Genomic DNA, 24,523 nt, shown 5'->3' with positions numbered 1-24,523 from the left:
CAGGTCTTAAAGGTGTTGGGAGTATTTCCTAAAAGCCTTATGTGCAATGGTAAGATCAGCTAATTATTCTTGGAAGAGTACAAGCTATTTTTTGTGTGTAAGTGGTGTTTGGCAAAAATTGAGTAACTATCAAAATACTCAGGCTGAATATGGATAGATACTGTTTGACAATTTATAAAACCATAGATATAATCTGGAAAAGGTTGCAAGTTGAATGATCATATTGCTATCTCAATATACACATGTCGATTCTTTTTGTTCATTATTGAAGAAAACACAAGAGGTCAGTTAGCTACACAAAGACATACTCACAAATAATACAAACATATCAGGTTTTCTTCTCTCTCGTCTCATTTGTGATACTGTGTCCCAGACATGTGTGGGTTTTCCCTCCAGGGAAGCCTTCTAGTCATGGATTAAAATTTTTTTGCTTTATCTTTTTTTCTGCAATTTCCAAATCAAGACTGGAGCCAAGAATTTTTGTACGCATCTATGCCAAAAGTACCAAAAAATGAGAAAGATTAAACAGAGCTATTAATTAAAAAGTAGAAACATTTATTAACATGGTATATGATATCTATTCCTATTTTCTTTTCTCTTTATTGTAAGATTTCAGCCTGGTCCAGAAAAAAAAAAGCAAACAAAGAAAATTCCAGGTAGATGAAAAAGGCATTTTAGATTTTTGACAACCATATTATTGCAAAGGTAGCAGGTACCAGCTCTCTCGTTGCTCTCTACCTAAATCATCCCAAAGTCATAATTGTCCAATTTTCTTCACACTATGAGTAAGATTATGTTATAGCAGAATCTCTGCTAAATTCCACCAGCAAATCACTTTGGCCAAAAGCTAAATGTACTCTTAACCACCATCTTATCTAAATAGCTTCATTACTGATGGAATACATTAGAAAAGGGGACAATGGGAGACTCTCAGAATTTGGTTTATTGAGAGTAAAATTTAAGAGTGAATGCCCATGTCCTTGCTTCTACAGTAATTACGTTCTGATTATCATGATGTGACAAGATGGAAATGCTAGGAGAAAAGATATTCACAAGAATTCAAGAACATAATAAATTTGAAATCAGCATGTAGAGTCTATGGTCTCTACAGTGTGAAGACTAATTGCATGAGCTGTCAGCATAAGGCATAGTACTCATTTTCTGCCTCTACTCACCTTCCCCAAGCCAATTTTCTTTTCTCTCCTATATTGGTGTCTTTTCTGTGTCTGATTCTAAAATATCCATAAAAAATATTAAATGATGGCTTAAATATTTTTCTGATAACTCTTATTATCAGGTTTCAATCTGAAATGTTCTTAGCACACTCATAGCTGAAGAATGACAGACATGCCAAAGTGAGGCAAGCAGGAAAATGAAGTTTATTGAGGAGAGAAGGATAGGATTATAGAGCAAGAGCAACATACAGGTTTACAGAGTGTGATAGATATGCCATGGGTGACTGGACCCATCGTGACAGCAAAGGGAGAGCAAAAGGAAGGGTGCAAAAGAAAAGGGCCTGCTTATTTTCTGTGTCTTGTTTTATAGTCCCTGGATTGGGACCTCCCTCATGGCTCAGATGTCATCATGGAACCACTTTGATTGGACAGTTGGGAGTTGAATTACTATGCATGCGGGTTGTTCTAGGTCAATTTCTGGACCTTATGTTTCCTATGCTGCTTAGCCCGTGAGCTAGAGAGTCCTCCGCATTCTGTTGCAGCTGGCATGCTAAGTTGATTGGCAGATTAGTAGGGTCTTCCCTCCTCCCTTAAATATGGCAGTAGCTCAGGGCAGTATTAGGGTGGAGCAGGGCCAAGATGGAGGCCTGGGGCCCATCCTTGTCCTTCTTCCCGGGTAGGGCAATAGTACCAAGGCAACAGCGCTCACTTTCATTCTTAGGAGACCTAGAATCTTTTGCTATCTACCTAACAATCCTATGCACTCTTTGCTTCAGGAAATAAAAAAAATTGTGGAGACAGGAACACTCTTACACTGCTGGTGGTACTGCAAATTAGTGCAACCTCTGTGGAAAAGAATTTGGAGATACCTCAAACAGCTAGATATAGAAATACCATTCAACCCAGCAATAGCATTGTTGGGCATCTACCCAAAAGAGCATAAGGCATTCTATGACAAAGACATCCACACGCTAATGTTTATGGCAGCACAATTCACTATTGCAAGATCATAGAAACAACCCAAGCATCCGTCAATTCAGGAGTGGATAATTAAAATTTGGTATATGCTCACAATAGAATACTACTCAATTCTAAGAAATGACAGTGAGCTAGCACCGTTTATACTATCCTGGATTAAGCTTAAGCCCATTATCCAAAGTGAGGTGACACAAGATCAAGAAAATGGGCTCCACATCTACTCGCCATCAAATTGGTACTGACTGATTAAAACTATGGTGCTCAAATGGCGGTAGTGTTCACCAGGGAATGGGGGAGGGGGAGATACACACATCTTAGGGTTGTGGAGAGCATTGTGGGGGTGGGGAGGAAGGGAATACCTCTAACCCTTCCTAGGGAAAGCCAAAGATATACAATGTAACCAAAAGATCAAAAAGGAAAAAAGAAAAAGAAAACTTTTATCAGGTGGTGCCAGATTGGGGGGGGGGAGAGGATATATACTTACAAAATAGATGTGATGAGCACCACCTGGGAGTTGGACACACTTGATGTTTTGACAAGGTGGGGGGCAGGGGGGGAATGGCAGGGGCAATATATGTAACTCTAACAATATTTGTACCCCTGTAATATGATAAAATAAAAGGAAAAAAAGGAGAGAAATAAGATTTACCAGACTACTTAGGAAAAGTTGCCAGATCTTATTATGGGACATGTAAAAATGGGACATGTTGCAGGCTTATCTAAGGACAATATTTGTTACATCCATGTCAATTTACTAGTGTCAGAGTATATACATACACATGTAATTTCAGGCTGAGAGAGTTGTACCTGGAGAGAAAAAATAAAACCCAGATAGAAAAAGAGAGGAAAAAAATATAGGTCAAACTGGAGCAATCACACTTGATTTGTTCCTAGGAGGCAAACACAGAATGCCAGGAAATCAAATGATAAAAATATAAGGAGTGATACCACTACACACCCATTAGAATGACCAAAATCCAGAACACTGACAACACCAAATGCTGGTGAATATGTGGAGCAACAGGAACTGTCATTCATTGCTGTTGGGAATGAAAAGTAGTATGGCAACTTCGGAAGACAGTTTGGTATTTTCTTACAAAACTAAACACATTCTTAACACGTGATCCAGCAATTGCACCCCTTGGTATTTACCTAAATGAGTTGAAAACTTATGTCCATGAAAAACCTGCACATAAATGTACCTAGATGTCCTTCAGTAGGTAAATGGAAATAAATTGTGGTACATCCAGACCATAAAATATTATTTAGCATTAAGAAGAAATGGGCTATCAAGTCATGAAAAGACATGGAAGAAACTTGAATGCATGTAATTAAGTGAAAGAAGGTAGTCTGAAAAGGTTACCTACTGTATGATTCCAACTATATGACACCAGAAAAGGCAAAACTACAGAGAAAGTAAAAGGATCAGTGGTTGCCAGAGGTTAGAAGGAAGAGAGGAGTGAATAAGCAGAGCACAGAGTGTATTTAGGTCATATGTAGGGTATATTTAGGACAGTGAAACTACTCTGTGTGATACTGTAATGGTGGACACATGTCATTATGTATTTTTCAACACCCATTGAATGTACAACACCAAGAGTGAACCCTAATGCAACAATGGACATTAAGTAATGATGATGTGTTATTGTAGGTTCATCATTATAACATATGTACCACTGTGGTGTGGGATTTTGACAGTGGGACAACTGTGCATATGTGGGAACAGGGACTTTATGGGAATCACTGTACCTTCCGCTCAATTTTGCTGTCAAGTAAAAACTGTTCTAAAAAAAAAAAGTCTGGCCGGGCGCGGTGGCTCACGCCTGTAATCCTAGCTCTCTGGGAGGCCAAGGCGGGTGGATTGCTCAAGGTCAGGAGTTCAAAACCAGCCTGAGCAAGAGCGAGACGCCGTCTCTACTATAAATAGAAAGAAATTAATTGGCCAACTAATATATATAGAAAAAAATTAACCGGGCATGGTGGCGCATGCCTGTAGTCCCAGCTACTCGGGAGGCTGAGGCAGGAGGATTGCTTGAGCCCAGGAGTTTGAGGTTGCTATGAGCTAGGCTGATGCCACAATACTCACTCTAGCCTGGGCAACAAAGTGAGACTCTGTCTCAAAAAAAAAAAAAAAAAAAAAGTCTGTTTAAAAGGAAATATATGTATATATATATATATAGAGAGAGAGAGAGAGAAAGAGAGAGAGAGAGTTATACAATGCTGAGAATGCAATTTTAAATCTTCAAATTTAAAAGAAACAACATAATCAGAAAGAGGGAATGGCTTTAGACACAGAGATGGGAGAGAAAGGAGTAGGAATTTTCCCCCTAAAGATAGATGCTTTCATAACTGATTGTTATCAAATATTTATTTGTTCTCTAAGGCCATGTGCATATCTGTCCTCAGTGCATTTTATTATATGTTACTGGATTGCTTCTTGTTCATTGCCTCATCTTCTTTCATGTTCTCTTGTAGTTTTCCATGTATTCACCCTGCTTTTAGCTTGGCTTGTCTGATTTCTATGTTCTTTCATTACGCCTATTCTCCAGCATAAAAGAAATGGTAAATACAAACTCTGAGACCTGAAGACTTGAGGCATGTGGCTTCCTGGAATAAATGTCTCATTACAAAACATTCATAAAAAGTCTTCAGTCCCAAATCAATTATAGCTTTAGGTTTCCAAGCACACAGACAAATATAGGAAACCACATTACATTTAAAGACAAAACTACAAATATAATTAATAGTTATTCTAGCATGAGAATATTTGTTGCTGCCTACTGTATTTGTCTCAGTGGAAAGACCAATTCATTTAATAGGTTATTCTTTTTAGAAAGCACTAAAATGTCAGCTGAACAGAGACCATGATAGGACATTATTCATTACATATATAGGAATAACTGACATTTCTTCTTTGCCCTCCCCCCACACACAAGAAAATGGAGATTTGACAGACTATTTTTGAAGAGTTGCCTATTTATTATAAGATCCTATTATAAGATACGTAGATGGGATATAATATCAGCTTGGCTAGGGATGATATTTGTTACATCTGCCAACGTGCTCCCTATGTGGTTGGTATGTGTAGAATATTCCATGTAACGTCACATCCTCCCTTCTCACTGGCTGCCGTGACTGCCTTGAGACGGCATTTGCAGGAAGGCAGCGGCATGGCAAAGCAGCGAATGATATCCACACGGGATGGAGTGAGAGTTGCTATAGGATTTTTCTAACACTTTACAGGCCAACAGAATAACTAAACAAACGCCTGTGCCAGGTGGTTAATCCTAGACGAAGGGAAGAATTGGAGACAGTCGGTAAAAACTACTCTAATGAGAAGCTTTAGTCTAAAGGACAGCATAGAAATGAGGCATGCCTAAGGGGGTTTATGGGATTGGAAGATGATTGATTTCAAAAATGAGAGAAATTACAGCAAAGTGGTGTGATGATGAGTACGATTGAGTGCGAGGGGAGAGATCACACAGGAGGAAGTTGAACGAGTTGTTGAAGCAATATCCTTGAGCAGATGAGAGTAAATGGGTTATAGCACATAAACGGAGGAGTCAGCCTTAGATAAAGTTGTATCTGTCAGAACAACAGGAAGACAGAGCATATATGGGCCAGACCCGGGCTGGCTACATACTTTGTGGTCAAAATGCAAAAGGAAAATGCAGGGCCCTGGCCAGGGGCAAGGAAGTCAGTATCTCCTTCCCAGGAGTTGGCTGCCCACCCATGGAGGATGGGTCCCTTAGTAAGGGTTCTCAGAGAAACAGAACCAATAGGATTCGCATGTGTGAGTGTATGTGTTTGTGTGTGTGTGCACGCAAGTGCACATAGTTATAGAAAGAGATTTATTTTAAGAAATTGGCTCATGCAATTATGGAGGCTGGCAAGTCCAAAATCTGCAGAGCAGCCACAGTCTGGCAATTCAGGAAGAGCCGATGTCATAGTTCACGTCCAAAGGCCATCTGCTGGCAGAATTCCCTCTTACTCATGGTAGGTCAGTTTTTTGTTCTGTTCAGGCCTTCAACTGATTGGAAGAGGCCCAGCCACATTATGTAGGGCAAGCTGCTTTAAAAGACTAATTTAAATGCTAATCACATCCAAAACACCTTCATGGAAGCATCCAGAATAATGTTTGGCCACATATTTGGGCACCTTGGCCCCACCAAGTTGACACATAAAACTAACCCTCACAATGAGTAACCCCTCCAGGAGGTTATAACCTTCTCCCTGAGATGTGCTCGGGACTGGGATTAGAAATGGGCAGAGGGGCTGGCCTAGTTGTCTGTTGGGTAAACTGAGCAGCTGCCAGACCAGCCATTGCCTTGCTTTATTTACCTCAAGATGTCACAGGGCGTGTGCCTGACCCTGACCCACCCTTCACCGGTGCCCAGGTCTTCCTGGCCTGGAGGGGGACAGCAGAATGCAGACCACCAGCCCAACACAACTTGCCACCCTAGGTGAAGGATGACAGCAGTGGGGGGGGGGTTGTAGGAATGGGGAGAGGAGAATAGGGAGGGGGAGGGGAAGGCTGGGACAGGGATTGAGTGGCAAAAAACCCATTTAGGGGAGGCAGAGAGGCACTGCCAGGCAGGCAAGACCTGTGAGCTAAATTTCCAAGCCCCTGAAAGCTGCTCCATTGTCTTATTGGACTTCACTTACAATGCAAATTCAGAAATAAAAGTACTAAGAATTATATTTTAAGATGGGGACCATAAGCATTAAACCCCAAGTGCAGGGCCCTTCTGAGTGTGGGTCCCTATGTGACTAACTGGCCCCACAGTCATGAAGTATCATCCAAATGAAGATAGATGTTTTATGGACCTTGTGGAATTCTGTTGATTACTTTTATTTTCTCAGTAGAATAAGGTTACCAACTGAGGAAGAAAGAGCTAGTGGTGGTTTCAGGGGACAGAAGAAAAAATGAAATCATTTAGAAAAAGAGAGAAGAAATGAACTAGATAAATGTATTTGGATTTCTGGGCAGCTCAAGAACCCCACTTGCATTTAAGTCACGAATTTATAAAAAGACCAAGCAGCAAGATGGTGTGATTTTCCTCAGCCATATTCAGATGTGTAGGTGCAACAGGATTATGTGACGAATTGGATTTAACCAGAATTGGAAATTTTTCCAAGCAAACATGATGAAGCAAAAGGGGGGCTAATGAGTTGAGCTTGTATGCAAAGAGGTGGTGAGAACGTTGGAACATGGCAAAAAAAAAAAGTCATAAATTTCTTAGTAAATTCCAGACACTTTGTGCCAAATAGATTACTTTTATTATCTCATTTAACCTTCAAATCATTATTTGATACTATATTTATTCATTTCATAGAACAATATTTGTGGATCACCTATTTTGTGCCAGACACTTTTCTGTAGCTATGGCCCATTCACAGAGAAGGTTGTATTTTAATGGAGCAGGAAAATAAAAATAGCCACAAATAAATGTACAAGAAAATTTTAAGTGGTAGAAAGTGCTTCGAGGACAACATAATTGAGTAAGAAAGTGGAAATTGACTGAGGTTGGAGAGGATATTAAATCAAATGGTTAGAAAAAGGTTTTCTGAGATGACAACTGAACTGCAAGGAGGACAAGACACACGCCAACACATAAAACTAATATGAACAGAAGATAAAGAGATAAGTCTTACATTCACAAGAGCAGCTGAAACACAGTTAAGCAGATGGGTGTCATTCACTATTTATACTGTGCCTACCATGTTCGTGTGAATGGCGCCCCCTAGAGATGTGCAGTGCACAACCTGCGCATACAATCCTAAATTAAAGGAATTTAACACAATGTAATAGTTTATATCCTAAGTAACATCTTTTCATGCATCTCCCTAACTCTTTAATGACCATTGTATTACAAAGTGGAAATAACATAAAACTGAGAATCAGAAAGTCCTGGCTCTAGTATTGTTGCTGATACTAATTATCAAGCTACTGAACATTTTTTTTTTTTTTTTTGAGACAGAGTCTTTCTATATTATAGTCCCTAGTAGAGTGCGGTGGCAACATCTTAGCTCACTGCAACCTCCAACTCCTGGACCAAGCAATCCTTCTGCCTCAGCTTCCCAAGTAGCTGGGATTGTAGACATGCAATTAGCCATTGCGACTGGCTAATTTTTCTATTTTTAGTAGAGACAGGGTCTTGCTCTTACCCAGGCAGGTTTTGAACTCCTGAGCTCAAGCAATACTCCTGCCTTAGCCTCTGAGAGTGCTAGGATTACAGGCATGAGCCACCATGCCCACCTAAACATTGTTGATTCTTTTTTTTTTTTTTCTCTAAACACCTGTGGTGATTTATGTCTAGCCTACAATTTCTTCCAAAGACCAAAGAGAAAACGTAGGTATTAATGGTTTATATACTAGAAACATACTTTCTAGACCTAAGGCATCATTATACAGATAATTTTTCTTGCTGCTTTTCTGTAATACATTTATTTTCAGATTATAATTAAGAAAAGTCAGTAAAGGATACAAGGGAAATGTTATCTCTGGCTGAAGATAGTATTGTGGAATATTGAAACAAGCACCATCATACACCAGCAAAAAGATTTTGCCCTGGAAAACTTTGCCCTAACTGTCTATGGGATGAGGTTAAAGATATTCACAGTAATTGATCTTTTTGTGAATGTGAGTCATGAGAAATGGAACTGCCCTAATGTACTAATGACTTAAAAGCCCATGAACTGACCAAAATACATACTTACACATGGGAAAGAACATTGTGGCCTTGCAGAGAACTGAGGTCATGGTGCCTACCTTGAAAAACACCAAAGTGGAACAAGTCTTATGGTCCTTTTTTTTTCTGTTTGTTTGAGGAAGGAAGTTTCATTAAATTAAATTGCTACTAAAATAAAAAAAAACTTCAATGAAAAATTGATATGAAGAAAGGGATTTAAAAGGATCGTGGAGGGGACAAGAATTCAAGAAAAGTAAAGAAAAAGAAGAGTTGATTTTAGAAGTAAAATGGTCACTCTAAATAAATCTCAGAACTTCCAGTAGTTGGCAATGACTGGAGAATCATCAGATATAATGGGGTAGCTGAAACCAGGGTTTTTTCCCTTCTGTTCCCTTAGTTTTTACCTCCTCCCTTGGGTTCTGTATTATTCCTACTGCCATCGTATGCTGGTCCCCAGAAACTCACCTTAGCACACCAACATCCTAGCCTTGATCTTTTAGCCTGGATCTAAACCCATGGAGCTTTAGTCTAAACTGGCACCTGTGTTAAATTTGGAATCTCAGAAGTGTTACTCCCACCAGGAAGGTATCACACTTGACATCACTGATGCTCATAATCCAAGCACGAGCTCCTAATTTCTCCCCTGACCCATCTATCATTTCTACTCTGCTTAACAGATCTTTCATTTACATCCTAAACCTCTTCACAGGATACTTCCTTTCCTGTTAAATTTAGGAGAAAACATCCTTCTCCAAAAAAATCTCATTTCCCATATCCATCTCAAGTGGAGGCTGTTCATCCCTCCAGAGTCCATATACCAAATATACCGATATCCCAAAGAGTGGAGGACTTTTAGCCTGAGTAAGATTAGAAGCCAGAGGATTTAGGACAGTGACATGACATAACCTGTTAAACATTTGGGAAGAGACACTCTGGATGACATAAGGGAGCAAGAATGAAAGCAAAAAGGAAGCTATTCCAATGATCTGGTTGATCAATAACAGATTCTTGGACTGAATGTTAGTGATAGAGATGGTGGAAGTTGGTGAGACCCTGAATATTTTTCAAAAGCAGAGCTGTCAGTTCTTGATGTTGAATTGGATAGAGATGTGTGAGAAGACTCCAGTATACTGTCAGTGTGTGTGTATGTGTGTATGTGGGGGCAAGTTCCCTAATTAGCTGGGTAAACTTATTGAGATGCAGAAGATTAGGAAGGGAAGAGGATTGCTTAACAGCAGTGGCGGGTAGAAATTCAAAAGTTCTGCTTTCCACATGTAAGTTTGAAATGCTAATTAGACATTTATGTAGAGACTGTCAAAACAAACAAAGAGAACACCTTGAATTTTCAAGTCTGGATTTAAGGGGAGAGGTGTGAGCTGGATAGATAAATTTAGCAGTTTCCTGCACAGGGGTATTTAAACCCATGAAACTGGAGGCTATCCAGAGAATGAATACAGCTAGAGAAAATTAGCAACGCAAATACGACACACACAAATGTAGAGGGCATGTGATAGAATGACAAAGGAGACTGAGAAGGAGTCACAGTGAGGCAGAGAGAACCAGGAGAGAATGGTATTTTGAGAACAAATGAAAACAATCTTCTCAAGCAGGAGGAAATGGTCAATTAATGCTGACAGGTCAAAATGAAGATAAAGTGACAGATATCTCCAGGAAATATTTCTTTGGATTTGAGGAGTTTCCAGTGTGGACAGTTCATTTCCTGCACTTAATTGAGAATTTTTAGGGAGCCCTGTCATTAGGAAAGTCAATATTTTCCCAGTTACCAAAGAACTCGTGTTAGATGAGAATCTATATAATAAGAACAATAACCAGCAATAGTAACAACAACAAAAGGATACATAATTAGGAATAAACAAAATAAGAAAAATATAGGTTTTGAATGAAAACAAAAACTTTATGGAGGGGTTGCTAAGGCAGGTAGAACAAGGGACTTCCAAAGATGTCTATATCCTAATTCCTGACATCTTTGAACAGATTACTTTCCATGGCAAAAGGGACTTTGCATGTGATTATGATAAGGATTTTGAGATAAAGAGGTAATTCTGGATTATTTGGGTAGTTCCAAAGTAATCACCAGGGTCTCATAAGAGGGAGGCAAGGATGTGGGAATCAGAGAAGGACATGCGACAATATAGGCGGAGGTCACAGGGGCATGGGTCTATGAGGCAAGGAATGCAGGCGGCCTCTGGAAGCTGGACAACATAAGCAATGGTCTCTCCCCTAAAGCCCTGTCAACTCATTTTAGCTCTCTGACTTTAAGAACTAGGTGATAATAAACTCTTAAATACTTTAAGCCATTATACTTGTGGTGATTTGTTGCAACAACGATAGGAAACTATTGTAGATTTTAGAAGACTTGAACTAATGGTAAGAAGTCCCTTATCATTCATAGAGATATATCTGTATATGCCTGGAAAGGTTTTGGGAAGGACTCCCAATTGAGTAGTAAAACTTGGAACAGCCTTAGGGAAAAACAGTTTACTTCATCTTTTATCCTCCTGTGCTGTTGGAATCTTTTTTTTTTTTTAAATTCAACATCTGCATGTATTACTTTTTATAAATTTTTTTAACATGCCCCCTGAGGGATGAAACTTGAACTGATTCGTTTCCAGTCATTGCACAAGGTGGTTTCACCCACCGTGAGTGAGGCAGAGTGCTTCTGCTCCTGCGGAGGACAAGAAACTTTGAGCAAAAAAGTAAAAAGTTGGTTTGTACTGATGCCCTTGAAGATAAGCAGTTATGCCTTACACTTTAGCATAGAAACATGCAAAACACAGACCCCGAGAGAAAACACGGCTAAGGTTTTCAAGATTTACCAGATACCCTGCAGTTCAAATAATAAGAAATCATCAAACGAGTATTTTCTTACATTTAGAAATTATAATAACTTTGAGGCAAATTTCATGTGTCTACTCATCAATGTTCATTTCCTCCTAGAAAAGGGATTGAAATCAGGGGTGGGGGAAAGAATGCCATCCAAGTTCATGAATAATTGCTTAGATAGAATTAGGATTTGGGTAGAGAACTGCTATTATTTAGTGTATGGCATTTTACTTGAATGACAAGTAGATGATGTGTGAAAAGGCATAAATGTGCTTGTTTAGCAAGCAGCGTGTTTTGTTTAATGCAAATCACTAAGACGTAAATCCTTTACGCAAACCTTCAGCATGTCCATTTCATTATAAAATGACACCACTGACAAAGAACAAAGCAATAACTGCGTGTATGACTAAGAAAAACAAGATGCAATCAACAGAGCTTTCCTATTTTGAAACAATAAAATAATTTTCAAAACTAATATTTGCTTATTCTGATAGACAGTTGTTTCCTGCTTTTCAGCTACAAACTATTCTGATTGCTGTCTATTCACTATTAGTCTAAATATTACTGTTCTTTCTCAGAAGGCCACACATATATGATAGCCTTTGCTTTTGTACTCTCATGTCTCCTCTGATTACTTCACTTTGGTTCCACATAACAAATTATATAGGATGGCACAAGACCTTGGTCTTTTTTTTTTTCTTTCAGGAAATGGGAGTACAAACATTTTGGTTACAGGTAATGACTTTACCTGACCCAAGCCAGGGCTAGAGGTGTGCCCTTCCCCCATACAGTGCATACCGCATAATTAGTTGTGAATGTACCCACCCTCAACCCTACATGTGCCTGACACCCAGAGAATATTACTACCATGTGAGCACCTTAGTGTTTGTCAGTTAGCACCAATTTGATGGTGAGTACATGTGGTGCTTATTCTTCCATTCTTGTGATATCTCACTTTGAAGGATGGGCTCAAGCTCTATCCAAGATAATATAAGAGGTGCTAGATCACCATTGTTTTTTGTAATTGAGTAGTATTCCATAGTATACATACATATACCACATTTTATTAATCCACTCATGGATTGAAGGGCACTTGGGTTGTTTCCACATCCTTGCAATAGTGAATTATGCTGCCATAAACATTCAAGAGAAGATACCTTTATTATAGAATGTCTTTTGTTCCTTTGGGTAGATGCTATCATTAGAGCAAATACACAACCTACAGAATGGGAGACAATATTTGCTTTCTACACATCCAATAAGAGGCTGATAACAAGAATCTATATAGAACTTAAAAAAACAATAAGAAAAAATCAAACAACCCCATCAATAAATGGACAAAGGAGATGAACAGAAACTTTTCAAAAGAAGACAGACTAATGGCCAGCAAATATATTTTAAAAAGCTCAGCATCTCTAATCATTAGGGAAATGCAAATCTAAACCACAATGAGATACCACCTAACTCCAGTGAGAATGGCCTGTATCAAAAAGCCCCCAAACAACAAATGCCTGCGTGGGGATGTGGAGAGAAGGAACACTCTTATGCTGCTGGTGGTACTACAAACTAGTACAACCCCTGTATAAAATAATTTGTAGATACCTCAAAGAGCTAAAAATAGAAATACCATTTGATCCAGCAATCCCACTACTAGGCATTTACCCAAAGGAAGACTTCAGTCTTATTCGAGAATATTGTTAATATAAATTTAAGCCAATTCATCAACTACTTCCTGTGTTCTCTAATTACCATTATTTTTAAATTCCAAAGCTTAACAATATTTCTAATACTTAAACATAATTTTGTCATTTTATCCTTATGCATTAAAATAAACCTTTCTTTCTACATAAAGAGTTTTAGAATATTTTAAAAAGTTGACCTAAAAGACTAGACATGCTTATTTTTAACACATAAACTGCCATGTGAGTTGTATTTAACCCATGCTCATTTAGAGCCTGGGGCCTTGTGAAGCAAAACCTGAGCAAAACCCTGCAGTTGGTTCATGAAAATCTTACTTGTTGATGTTCTTAACTTTCAAACTATTTATATGTATCCCATAATTTTTAAACAAATATGGTTTCAAGTTTAGTATTTTTCTTAATAGTATCATTCACTGCTAGTGTGATATTTAATTCTTCTAGGCAGAAATAAATCTTGTTAATGCAGCATTTATAAATTGTGCTATCTTCTTGTTCTGCCCACTAGAAACAATAGAATGTTGATAGCAATAGCCATTTGTGCTTCTTCCCATCTATGTATATATGGAATAAGTATCCTGTGTATAGTATAAGTCACTAAGCATAAATATTAAACAATTTAGAGTAGGGTTGACAGTTTAGAGTCCTCCACCCTAAGGAAACAGTGAAAACTCTAAGCTAGAAGTTATGGCTTCCACTCCAGCCAGCTTCATCTTCCATGTGTCTTCAGTTTTGCTTGTATCTGGTGTTGGAGCAGGGGATGGGGTATTATCTGTTCTTTTTACTCCATAGTCATTAGGCAACTCACAATCTATGGAGAGAGTAGGCGTTACTGTGTCTGAGGCCCATCAAATCAGCTTTCTGGGACTGTGAGCTCGGTCCTTCAAAGTGAAAAAGAGAAAAATAAGTCTTAGGTTAAGGCTCCTGATATGTGATCTTGAGTGAAGCGTATCATTGCCTTTCTTCAATCAGAGAGAAGTTTTGAAGCTACTTGACCATTCATTGTAACCTTAGATCTTTGTCTTTGAAGCTTTTGAAAAATGTAGTTTCTAATCTGTGATATATTCCCCATTTTATTAAGCACACAATTTTGTTATACTTCAGTCTTATCGAAATTTTAATCATAGTGATATTTGTTAATTTATTCATTCATGCATTCTATCAACAAACATTTATTTAATGTCTACCACATGGAAAACATTGTAATAGGCACTATGAATACAGAGTATATAGAGATAGACCAGGTTCCTGCTCTTATGAACTTTTTATTCTAATCAATTACAGACATAAAACAACTCTGCTTTGTTGGCCATAGTGATTCTCTCTGCTGGAGACTGCCTTGAACACTTGAGATGTTGAATATTTATGACTAGAGAGTAAAAGAAACTTCCTTCTGTTTACATTTCTTTTTGTTGGAAGCATCCCAAAGCAGGTTTGCTTGGTCCATGATGTGCTATGTAATTGAGTTAAGCAAATACTTCAGTACAGGCAATCTCCTCTTTGCATGCTTCTGATATGCATGAATTTCAGTTATCAAAGTTTAATTAAACACTACTAGTTTCCCAACAATACAATTCACATTTTGGTTACCATGGTATATTAACTGTGCATAATTACAGAAAGTACAAACTTCACTGCTAGCCCTTCAGTCCACATATTACTACTGAAATAACAGATATGCATCATGATCAATGACCAATCACACCACTGCCAAAGTCAGCTGGCGATTTGTCACTGCACATTTGTTATTTGGTTCATGCTCTGACAGCAAGGCAAGTAGGTGCATTGTCTCTTTGTCTCCCAGCAATAAACACAAATGATAGTTTACAAAAAATGGATAATCAAGAAAGGGATCTGTCCAATAAAGATGCAAGTACAGCAAAGAAACAAAAAGTGGTAATGCTAGGAGTGAAATTTAAATCAGCCATAAATGGAGTTAAAGAAGAAATAGCTAATTATAGAAATGTTGACACTGTCATGGTTTCAGAGAGTCTAGCTATGTAGCCAGAGAAACTTAGTACAGTGACCTATCAACACACATGAGGAAAGAAGTGTGGTGAAACATCCCAGTGGAAGTAATTCTAGCAACAAATTTCACATGAAAGAAACTCTCAGAGATATTTTACGACATTGAAAACACAAAGCGTAAAATGTCAAAAGTTGATCTGAATTTGGAAGGAAGTATAACAGTTTACAAAGGCATTAAAAAGATGCTGTCTTTGTATTTGTATCATTATACAATAAGAAGTTATTATATATTACAAAGAAGGCAAACACATTTTAAGCCACTCCTGATAAGTTTTTCCAAAGAAACAAAAGTCATTACTTCTTAATGTTTCTAATGTTTTAAATTACAGTGTATTACATAAATAAATATTAGTTTTACTAATTTTTCCATTTCTCTACATACTTATAACTGACAGTAAAAAATCATTTTATTGTTTTGATAAAAATTTATAAAGATCTCAGAACAATGGTAATTTTTCCCATTAATTAGTAAGACTGTCTTGCTTTGTTTCAGCTTAAAGTTATTTTCATGCCATGTACTGCAGGTATTTTCATGCCTGCACTGCCATGTAAAGTGGAGATGCCTGTAGTGTGTATATTACATCCCACTCTCTTCAAAGGGCCCATAATGCACTGGGGGGGGTGCAGGGGGGGGTTGGTCCAGGAATGGTTTAAGCACCGGCCATTGAACTCAGAGCTCATATTCCTCTTCAAGGACTAATGCACTGATGATGCTTCTCAGTCCTTCTGCAAAAACCATTTCATTGAGCAACCTCACCATTTTGGTAAGCATGACAAAATATGTCTTATCTGCAGGAAAAAAACATAGTGTTAAATGATTTTCCAGGCAATTCCTCAGCTCCTGTGCACATATAATTTTCAGAGGACCCATCTCAGCAGCTCTCTCAACATTTCCAGTTATAACTAAATACAGACGTGGACACTGCCTCAGCTAAGATCTTTGTTCTATAAGACAAACTAACATAAAAGAAAAGGTATTCAAATAACATGAAAATGAGCTAGAATCCCAGCTACCATTGCAGAAAAATTCTAGTAATATTTATTTTGAGAATAGCAGAAAAATATATGCATTTCTAGGTCCTAAGGCAAATGATCTTGATTTTTAAAATGCAGTAAAATTAAATAAAAAATATTGCCTCTTAGAAGAGATAGTCTATTCCTAATTTATCATGATTTGTATGTACATGTTGGGGCTCAGAAAATGACACCCTGAAGCATAGTGCTTTCATATACTGAGCACTTCAACTGAAGGACATTTGAAGGCTTCAGAGGCAGCTTCAGAACCAAGGTCTCTCTGATCTTCTCCCATCCTCCCATCTCTCATTCCTCATTCTCCCTGAAATGAGTCATAGAAACCAGAATTTCTCTTCCTCAAGATGGGTCATAGAAACTAGAACCCCTTTTCCCTAAAACATGCCATAAAACCTAGAAATGTTACTTTAATCTTTCCCTGCCTTTCTGTTTAGGAGCTGGCCATAAAGAAATTCTCTGACCTACCCTCATCTTAGCGTAGGTCATAAGGCCCTCATTCCAGATGGGTCCTGCCCATGCCTAGGAGGAATAAATGCTACAACAGAGACGCTGAGAAGAATCCCAATAGACGGGCTTGCTGGGTTCCCCTGCTCAGACTATAAGCATTGGATCATTCCTTTTTGTCCAATCACATTTCTGCGTGATTCTCCATGCTTCGTGGAACCAAATAATAAAAATAGACAGTTTTCCCTCAGTCTTTGTGTCTTCATTTATGAAGGCTCCTTGTCACATACAACTTTGATTATTTAACTTTGATTATTTAAATCTGTTATGCCTTTCTCTTGTTATCCTGTCTTTTGCTATATAAGTGTCAGCCATGACCTTTATAATGCGGAGGAAAGGTATCACATCCTTTGTTCCCTTACACACATTTGTATCACATTCTGAAATTTTTTTTTATCTTCCTGGTCACCACTTGGATACAGTTTATTTCTCATTTTCCAAAGTCAAAGCACTAAAGATAAAAGCATAAAATAAAAATAGAAAGAGAAAAACTATAATGTCTTTTTAATAACAATTTTTTGGTTTATTCTTTATACAATGAAGCAAAAGCAAAGTATTTGTTTTTTCTAGATAAAAGATAGTCACATAGTTCAACTTCTGACATTTTCAGAGGTATATCACAAGTCACTGCTTTGTTGAAACAGTCACATTTATTTGCTTGATTTTGAATCTGTATTTGGATGCGCAGCCTTGAAAAAGATTACGTACAAAACAATTTCCAAATGTGATTTGATGGCGGAGGTCACATATTTTAGCTTATGAGTCCTTGTGTCTCGCTGCTGTAGTTTGAGAGGCCTAGAAACAAACTGTGCCAAATGATGGTTGCATAAGTAAATAAACAAGGTCAGATCAGTTCAACAAAGCACCCAATTAACAGTGTAAGGATATTGAACACAGGTTCAATTATTCAGCTCCCATTTTTCAAAAGCAGAAGCTAGAAAAAACACAAGGCCTCAGGTTCACTCTCATTTAATATGGAGTCAAGAAATCCTTTTGTTAAATAGTAAATATTGTTATCCTGCGTCACAAGTAATAAAACATAAATCCAAATAAATGAGCTGTGCTTTAGATAATTCTTTTTTTTTTTTTTTTTTTTTTTTTTTTTTTTTGAGGCAGAGTCTTGTTCTGTTGCCTTGGATAGAGTATAGTGGTGCAATCATAGCTCATTGTAACCTCAAACTCCTGCGTTCAAGAGATACTCCTTCCTAGCCTCCTGAGTAGCCGTGACTACAGGCGCCAGAATACCTGGCTAATTTTTCTATTTTTAGTAGAGATGGGTCTCTGTCTTGCTCAGGCTGGTCTCAGACTCCTGAGCTCAAGCGATCCTCCCGCCTTGGCCTCCAGAGTGCTAGAATTACAAATGTGAGCCACCGTGCTCAGTCTGGGTGATTCTTTTAATGCTAATAATCTTCTGGAACTAGAGTAAAGAAGTATTTTGGATTAAATTATTAAATATCAGTAGAAGCACAAAAAATGTTAAAAGAAAAAAATCTGCCTAAAATTTGTGGGCAGTATGTATATTAAATAACTTCTCTGATTTTCAAATCAAAATTAAATTAAAATAAATGAAAACCTTTGTTTACTATAGCCAAATTCATTAAAATTTGGAACTTCCTTTGTTAACAACAGAATGTAGCTTAAACTAGAAGGACTCTGGGACACAGGGGTATTGAGAAGATCTAAACTCTTATCCCACCTTTGCCACTAATTAGCATTCTTGAAAAAACAAACAAAAAAAGGTAATATTCTTCACTGAGGACTTACTCCCTGGCATGCACTCTCAAGCTCTTTGTTCACACATCTCATTTAGTGCCTACAATAAACCTGTGAGATAGGAATCTTTATCTTTATATTTTAACCAGCAAGCAAAACTCAGGGCTTCCCAAAGCATGCAGACAGGTAGTTAGGGGTCAACCCCTAATTAAAGCCCAGATGCATTGGGTCAAAGAAAAACCAGAGTTGAACAATAGTTAAAACAGTAAAAACAGATGTTATTCAAGACTGTTACCACAGAGGCAAAGTGACCTCAGTATAACACTGGGCTCAATTCTGAATCCAGCATAGGCATGTGGGAATTTATAGCCAAGAAGTAGAGTGTGCGGCCACTGGATAGAAAACTACTGAGAGATGACATTAAGAATGAGGGAGGTTCTGTCCAAAATGTTCTTGCAGGATTCTTGCAGGAGACTGGCCTAGGTGATGAATTGTCACCTGGACAATGGTGAAACGTGAGGAACCTGATCAGGTATCAGGGGTGAGAGGTCCTTGCTAAACTGACTTAGCAGGGGTCTTGCTAAAACCGGATTTTATAAGGAAGTGCACAGATAAGCCTGGGAGAAGGTTCAGGAGCCTAACTGAAGTTTGGTCAAGCAAATAATCTTTGTCAGTGGCACTCTACAATCTGTGCTATTTCCCACATGCTAAACTTTGTTCCTACTCAAATAATCTAAAACACAGTGGGTTCCTTTTTCCTGTCAAATCAATTCTCTTTTAGCATTGAGGAATATCTCATTTCTCCCCCATGTTCTTTCCCCTGCATCATGTTGTCATCAATATTTTATGATCTTAGTTCAACATAGTTATCAGTGACTTTTTATAGTTTTATTTTACCCTAAAGATATTTTATAATCTGCTTCTGAGTATTAATAAGAAGGTCAATTGAGATAATCAGGGTATAAGTGTTTTGAAAATTTAAAAGTGATGGAAACACTGAGGTCATAATTATGCTTCCATCATAGAACACCAAAAAATTTGCTTTCCATACTTAGAATCTACTTCAGAAGAGTGTGTAGCCATAGTCTTCATTCCATACCAAGAAAATCCATGTTATAAAGACTATCTATACTGTGAGAAGCAGGAGGTCATCTGCTGAGAGTGTAAGGGCAAATGTAAATTAAAAATAGGAGGCTTAATTCTCTTGGTACAAAACAAAGGAAGATACCTCCCCTCTCCCTTTTCTTCAAGCATTTGCTTTAGAAAACTTGTAATTGTGACTGTATGTAAATCTTTTTAAAGCTAAGAAAGGCTCTTGCCAACTTTATGACCCAGAAATATCCTTTCTCAAGGACCTGGAAACCATCGTTTTGAAATGCAACCGTGAAGGGAGATACGTGCCCCATCTCCCAGTCTCTGTGGAGGGTAGGAGCTTAACGTCTGCTCTGAGTCGCAAAACTACCTCCTGTCATAAAGATATGAGACTTTATTTTCCCTTTGGATAAAGTCAATTAGCTGACACAGATGGTCACCTTAATTGCCAAGTGAATTTAGGATGAACCGTGTATGACAAATGGTGCTGTCAAGTCTTCTTGCTTGAGAAGTGGTTATGTTTATTCTAAGAACAGGTATATAATGGGTTGTAAGTGTTTCACTATGTAAAAGTGAGATTTCTTCTTATTTTGGCAATCTCTTTGCTGATCGCCGGGATACGCATCACATTCTGGTTTCATGTTTATTCAATAACACAATTCTATTCCTTCTTTTCTACTGTTACATAGAGGTTTCCAGAATTAGGAGGAGATTTTGTTTTTAATTCTATTTCCCCAACAAGAAAAAAATATATCTTCAAAGAATTAGAAGTGCTTATGAAATCTGAGTCTTGAGCACAATCAGAAAATGAGAAGTAGAAGGACAATAAGCAATGAACATTTTTACCAGTGGAAATTTGAAAAGATGTCTGTGACTCACTCATAAGAAGAATCCATTCTGAATTATTCTTTTTGGTATTAAAAAGGTGTGCTTTGTGCCCTTTCAGAAGAATATTAGTTCAACTTTTCTATAAAAGAATAGAATCACATGAATGGATGTATTGAGCATGGGAATATGAGGAATTACATACTTAAATGTTTAAAAGTGGTGATTGGCAGGATATATTAAGCTTGTATATCCTGCCAACCACCACTTTGATGTCATTGGTTCATGAATAAATAAACCAATGTTCATTGTCTAGCATCACAACCCACAGGATTTCTATTAAAATAAATGGGGAGGAGGCAAAGAAGTTTTGGAGACTGCGTACCATACCCTGGTTTAAAGGCTCATAGCATCTATCAGCATATTAAAAGGTATGAGATATCTTATAGTCAAGAAATTTGTTTCACTCGGTTTGATCTAAATTTTCCTAAAATTTGCAAACATTTTATAATCATTTCTTAATATCCCCAACAAAGCTAGGGTTCCACAGAAAACAGCAGTAGACTGAGGAGTCACTGAAGTTTTTTTTAAATATTAAAGCACACTCTATCAATGGAACATATTTTAGAAGTGCTGATTTAAGGCCAGCACTGAAAATTTAGATTTTCCCAATCCTTTTTTAAGAGTTTGGAGAAAAAAAAAGACATATTTGATCTGTTTGCGTTAGGGTTTAGCATGTGGCAACAGTGCAATTCAAGGTTTTTGTTAATGGGGATTAATGAGCACAGCTGGAAGTCTCTGTTAATCATTCGGAAAGAGTAATCTGTAGAAGTAGCTTTAAAAGTGCTTTTCTTTTTTCTGAATTTTTGGATTGTGCCTATTCTTAGGGAAATGAATTTTATGTTAATCCTTGGGAAGTAAAATTGACATAAGCCTTCTTTATAATTAAATGAATTATTTTTAATCAAATCTACAGCTTATGCAAGCATTTTCCCAACCCAAATAGTTAAAAAAATAAATTCCCTGTCTGCTGAGGTAAGTTGTTTCCCTGAAAGTCTAGTCTTCAGAGTGAGAACTGAAAGCGTCCACCCCTGTGTTCAACCTGGACGCAGAGAACTGAAACTACTATCCCACAAACACCTCTAATGACACAACGTTGCTATCCCATTGTCTTCATTAGAATTACCTTATTTTTTCTGGAGTCTCTTGCCCAAGCAAAGGGTTTAATTGTTCACTACAGAAACTTCCTGAAAGACCCATCAGCTCTTCAATGGAAAGCATCAAGACTTAGTTGAGCCTCACCTCAGAATTCTTGCCTTGCTCTTTCCTCCAATCCTGGGCTGTTGTATGATCATCCATACCTGATCCCAATCCCTGCTTTGAAAGACTCCTTAAACAAAACTTTCAAATTCGTGACAAATTTTAACTGTCTTTTTCATTATGGATTGAATTATGTCCCCCTTCCAAAATATATAGGTTAAAGTCCTAACTCCTAGTACATCATAAGTTAATCTCATTTAGGATTAGGGTCTTTACAGCAGTAATTAAGTTAAAATGAAATCATTCGGGTAAACTCTAGTCCAATATGACAGGTGTCCTTATAAAAATAGGAGATTTAAGAGGCAGACACACACAAGAACGCCCTGTGAACATGAAGGCAGAGATGGAGGTGATACATCTATGAGCTAAGGATGCCCAAAAATTGTCAGCAAATCATCAGAAACTAGGAGAAAGGAAGAGATCAGATTCCTCCTCACAGCCCTCAGAAAAAAAACAATCCTGTCTACACTTTGATCTTGGACCTCTAGTCCAGAGCTGTGAGGCAATAGACTTCTGCTGTTTTAGCCTCCCAGTTTGTGGTACTTTGCCACAGCAGTAGCCTTCTCAAACTAACACATCTTCCGCACTCCAAGACACTGCCAAGCTCTGAGGAGACAGGACTCCTACTGCAGTAAGCAGTAGACTCAGCCTTGCCATTCCAATCGGTTGTGCTGATTACATCTAAGGTGCCAGCATTCAGCCAGAGCCCACCAGATTTGCTGCTCATTTAAAGTTCTCAAGAAGAACTTTTGACTCAGATATCACGTTGTGAGTGATTAGTAATAGGAGGAATGTGCATGATTCTTGGGAATGCCCACAAGTTACAACAGCACTAAGGCAAGCGATGAGGCCAGAGGAATGGCCAGTCGCCAAGTATCTGGTGGGCTTGAGGCATGTTATGGAGTTTGGAATTTATCCTAGGAGCAATGAGAAATAATTAAAGGATTTAAATCAGAAGGGTAAAAAACAAAAAACAAAACCCTTCAACTCTGGGATAGTTACTATTAACTTCATTTTCTTATAATGTACCCTATGCCTGCATATATAAAGAAAAAGTTTTGCCTGAACTTAGAAAAACTGAATTATCATTATCTCTCTGTCTATCATCAACCATCTAACAACTCAGGCAAAAGTAAAAACCAGTCCCAGGTATATCAGATGACTCTAACTATGGCTCCAGTGAAAATGAGGACACCAAAGTCAGAGATGCATGTGAGCTGCATGAAAAAATTGTTTTGCACAAAATAATGCTGACAAAAGGGCTATATAAAAATTAATATTATTTTATATAAAAGTGTTTAACCATGTAAATTAATAAATTATATTAAATGATAATAAATTAGAGTATTTCATCTATATCTGGAAAAGATTACATATTAAGGTTAGCTAGAATATTAATATAGAGGGATCTTATCTTTGGGAAAATTGGGGATCAAAGGATCACCTTACATATAGGCATAAGCTATTGAAGAGTAGATAGATAAATAGAGAGACAGAGATATTAATAACAAATTCTAGCTGATTCACAAATTTACTCACCCTACTGTTTTGGTCCTTTATTTCTTTATATCAAATGGGACCTTCCTCTTCTAAATATAGAGTAGCAGGGAAAAAATTAAATTTAATCCAATCTGGCTGAAGATTTGTCTATTTAGATTTAACTTTGTTTCTTCCTGTAACTGCCAAGCCTTCCTGATTTTCCTACCCTTGCTCCTCCCAGAAATGTAGTGTCATGTTTGTTTGGGGCAGGGATGTACACAGCACCATGACACTGAGGGAGAGGAGAACCCAGCTTTCTGCCAACCCTCTAGGTACAGACACCCTGGTTGGTGTCTCTAGAAGTACAAGTGGCCCAGTCGTGTCCTTGAGTGTTCTGCTAGAATCTTCTATTAGCAGAACTAATGGTCTACACTTCCTCAGTTTGGTCATTTCTCTTATTCCTCTTTAATATTTGGCCTCACTTTGGATTTTGCTAACACTGAAGACCCATGGTGAACATGCTTTGGCCCTGGTGTATCACCAAATGAAAAATCAAGAATTACTGTTTCTCTAGTAAGCAATGAAACAGCCAAAAGATGGGCATGAAGAGGCAGGGGCCCAGGCCTAAAAATAAACCATGTTTAAATTATATCTTTAATTTCATAATAAACAAAAATTTGCTCTCAATACATTTAACAAAGGATACCTTTAGTAAATGGAATACTGGTTATGGAATAGCCGGCATGAACCTTTTCATGAAGGGAAATTCACATTACCAGGAGGCCAGCAAGGCCCACGGGGTGGAAAGGGGGCAGCATTAGAGAACAGTAGAACTGTGACGTCTATATTCGGAATAAAATTTGTTTTCAAAGTTCTGCTAAAGTGCCACTTCCCAGCCTCAGAACATGGAGTGACTCTAATCTCATCTACTTAGCATGCAAGTCTAGTTGCAAAGAGGTTCACTGAGGAATAAGAGTGCATCCGCTTGACCACTGATAAGTTTGCGTCGGTTGACCCAGAGGTGGTTGTTTGAGACTCCTTTTCAGAGTTGTACATTTTCAAACTAAAGAGTTGTTCAGTCTCATTAAAAGACTACAATTACATGCAAATCAAAAAGATTTGATCACATATTATGTAAAATAGT

Source organism: Microcebus murinus, chromosome 15 (genome assembly GCF_040939455.1).
Source record: "Microcebus murinus isolate Inina chromosome 15, M.murinus_Inina_mat1.0, whole genome shotgun sequence".
Lineage (NCBI taxonomy): Eukaryota > Metazoa > Chordata > Mammalia > Primates > Cheirogaleidae > Microcebus > Microcebus murinus.
The sequence above is the reverse complement of the archived record's forward strand: the minus strand, read 5'-3'. Positions refer to the sequence as shown.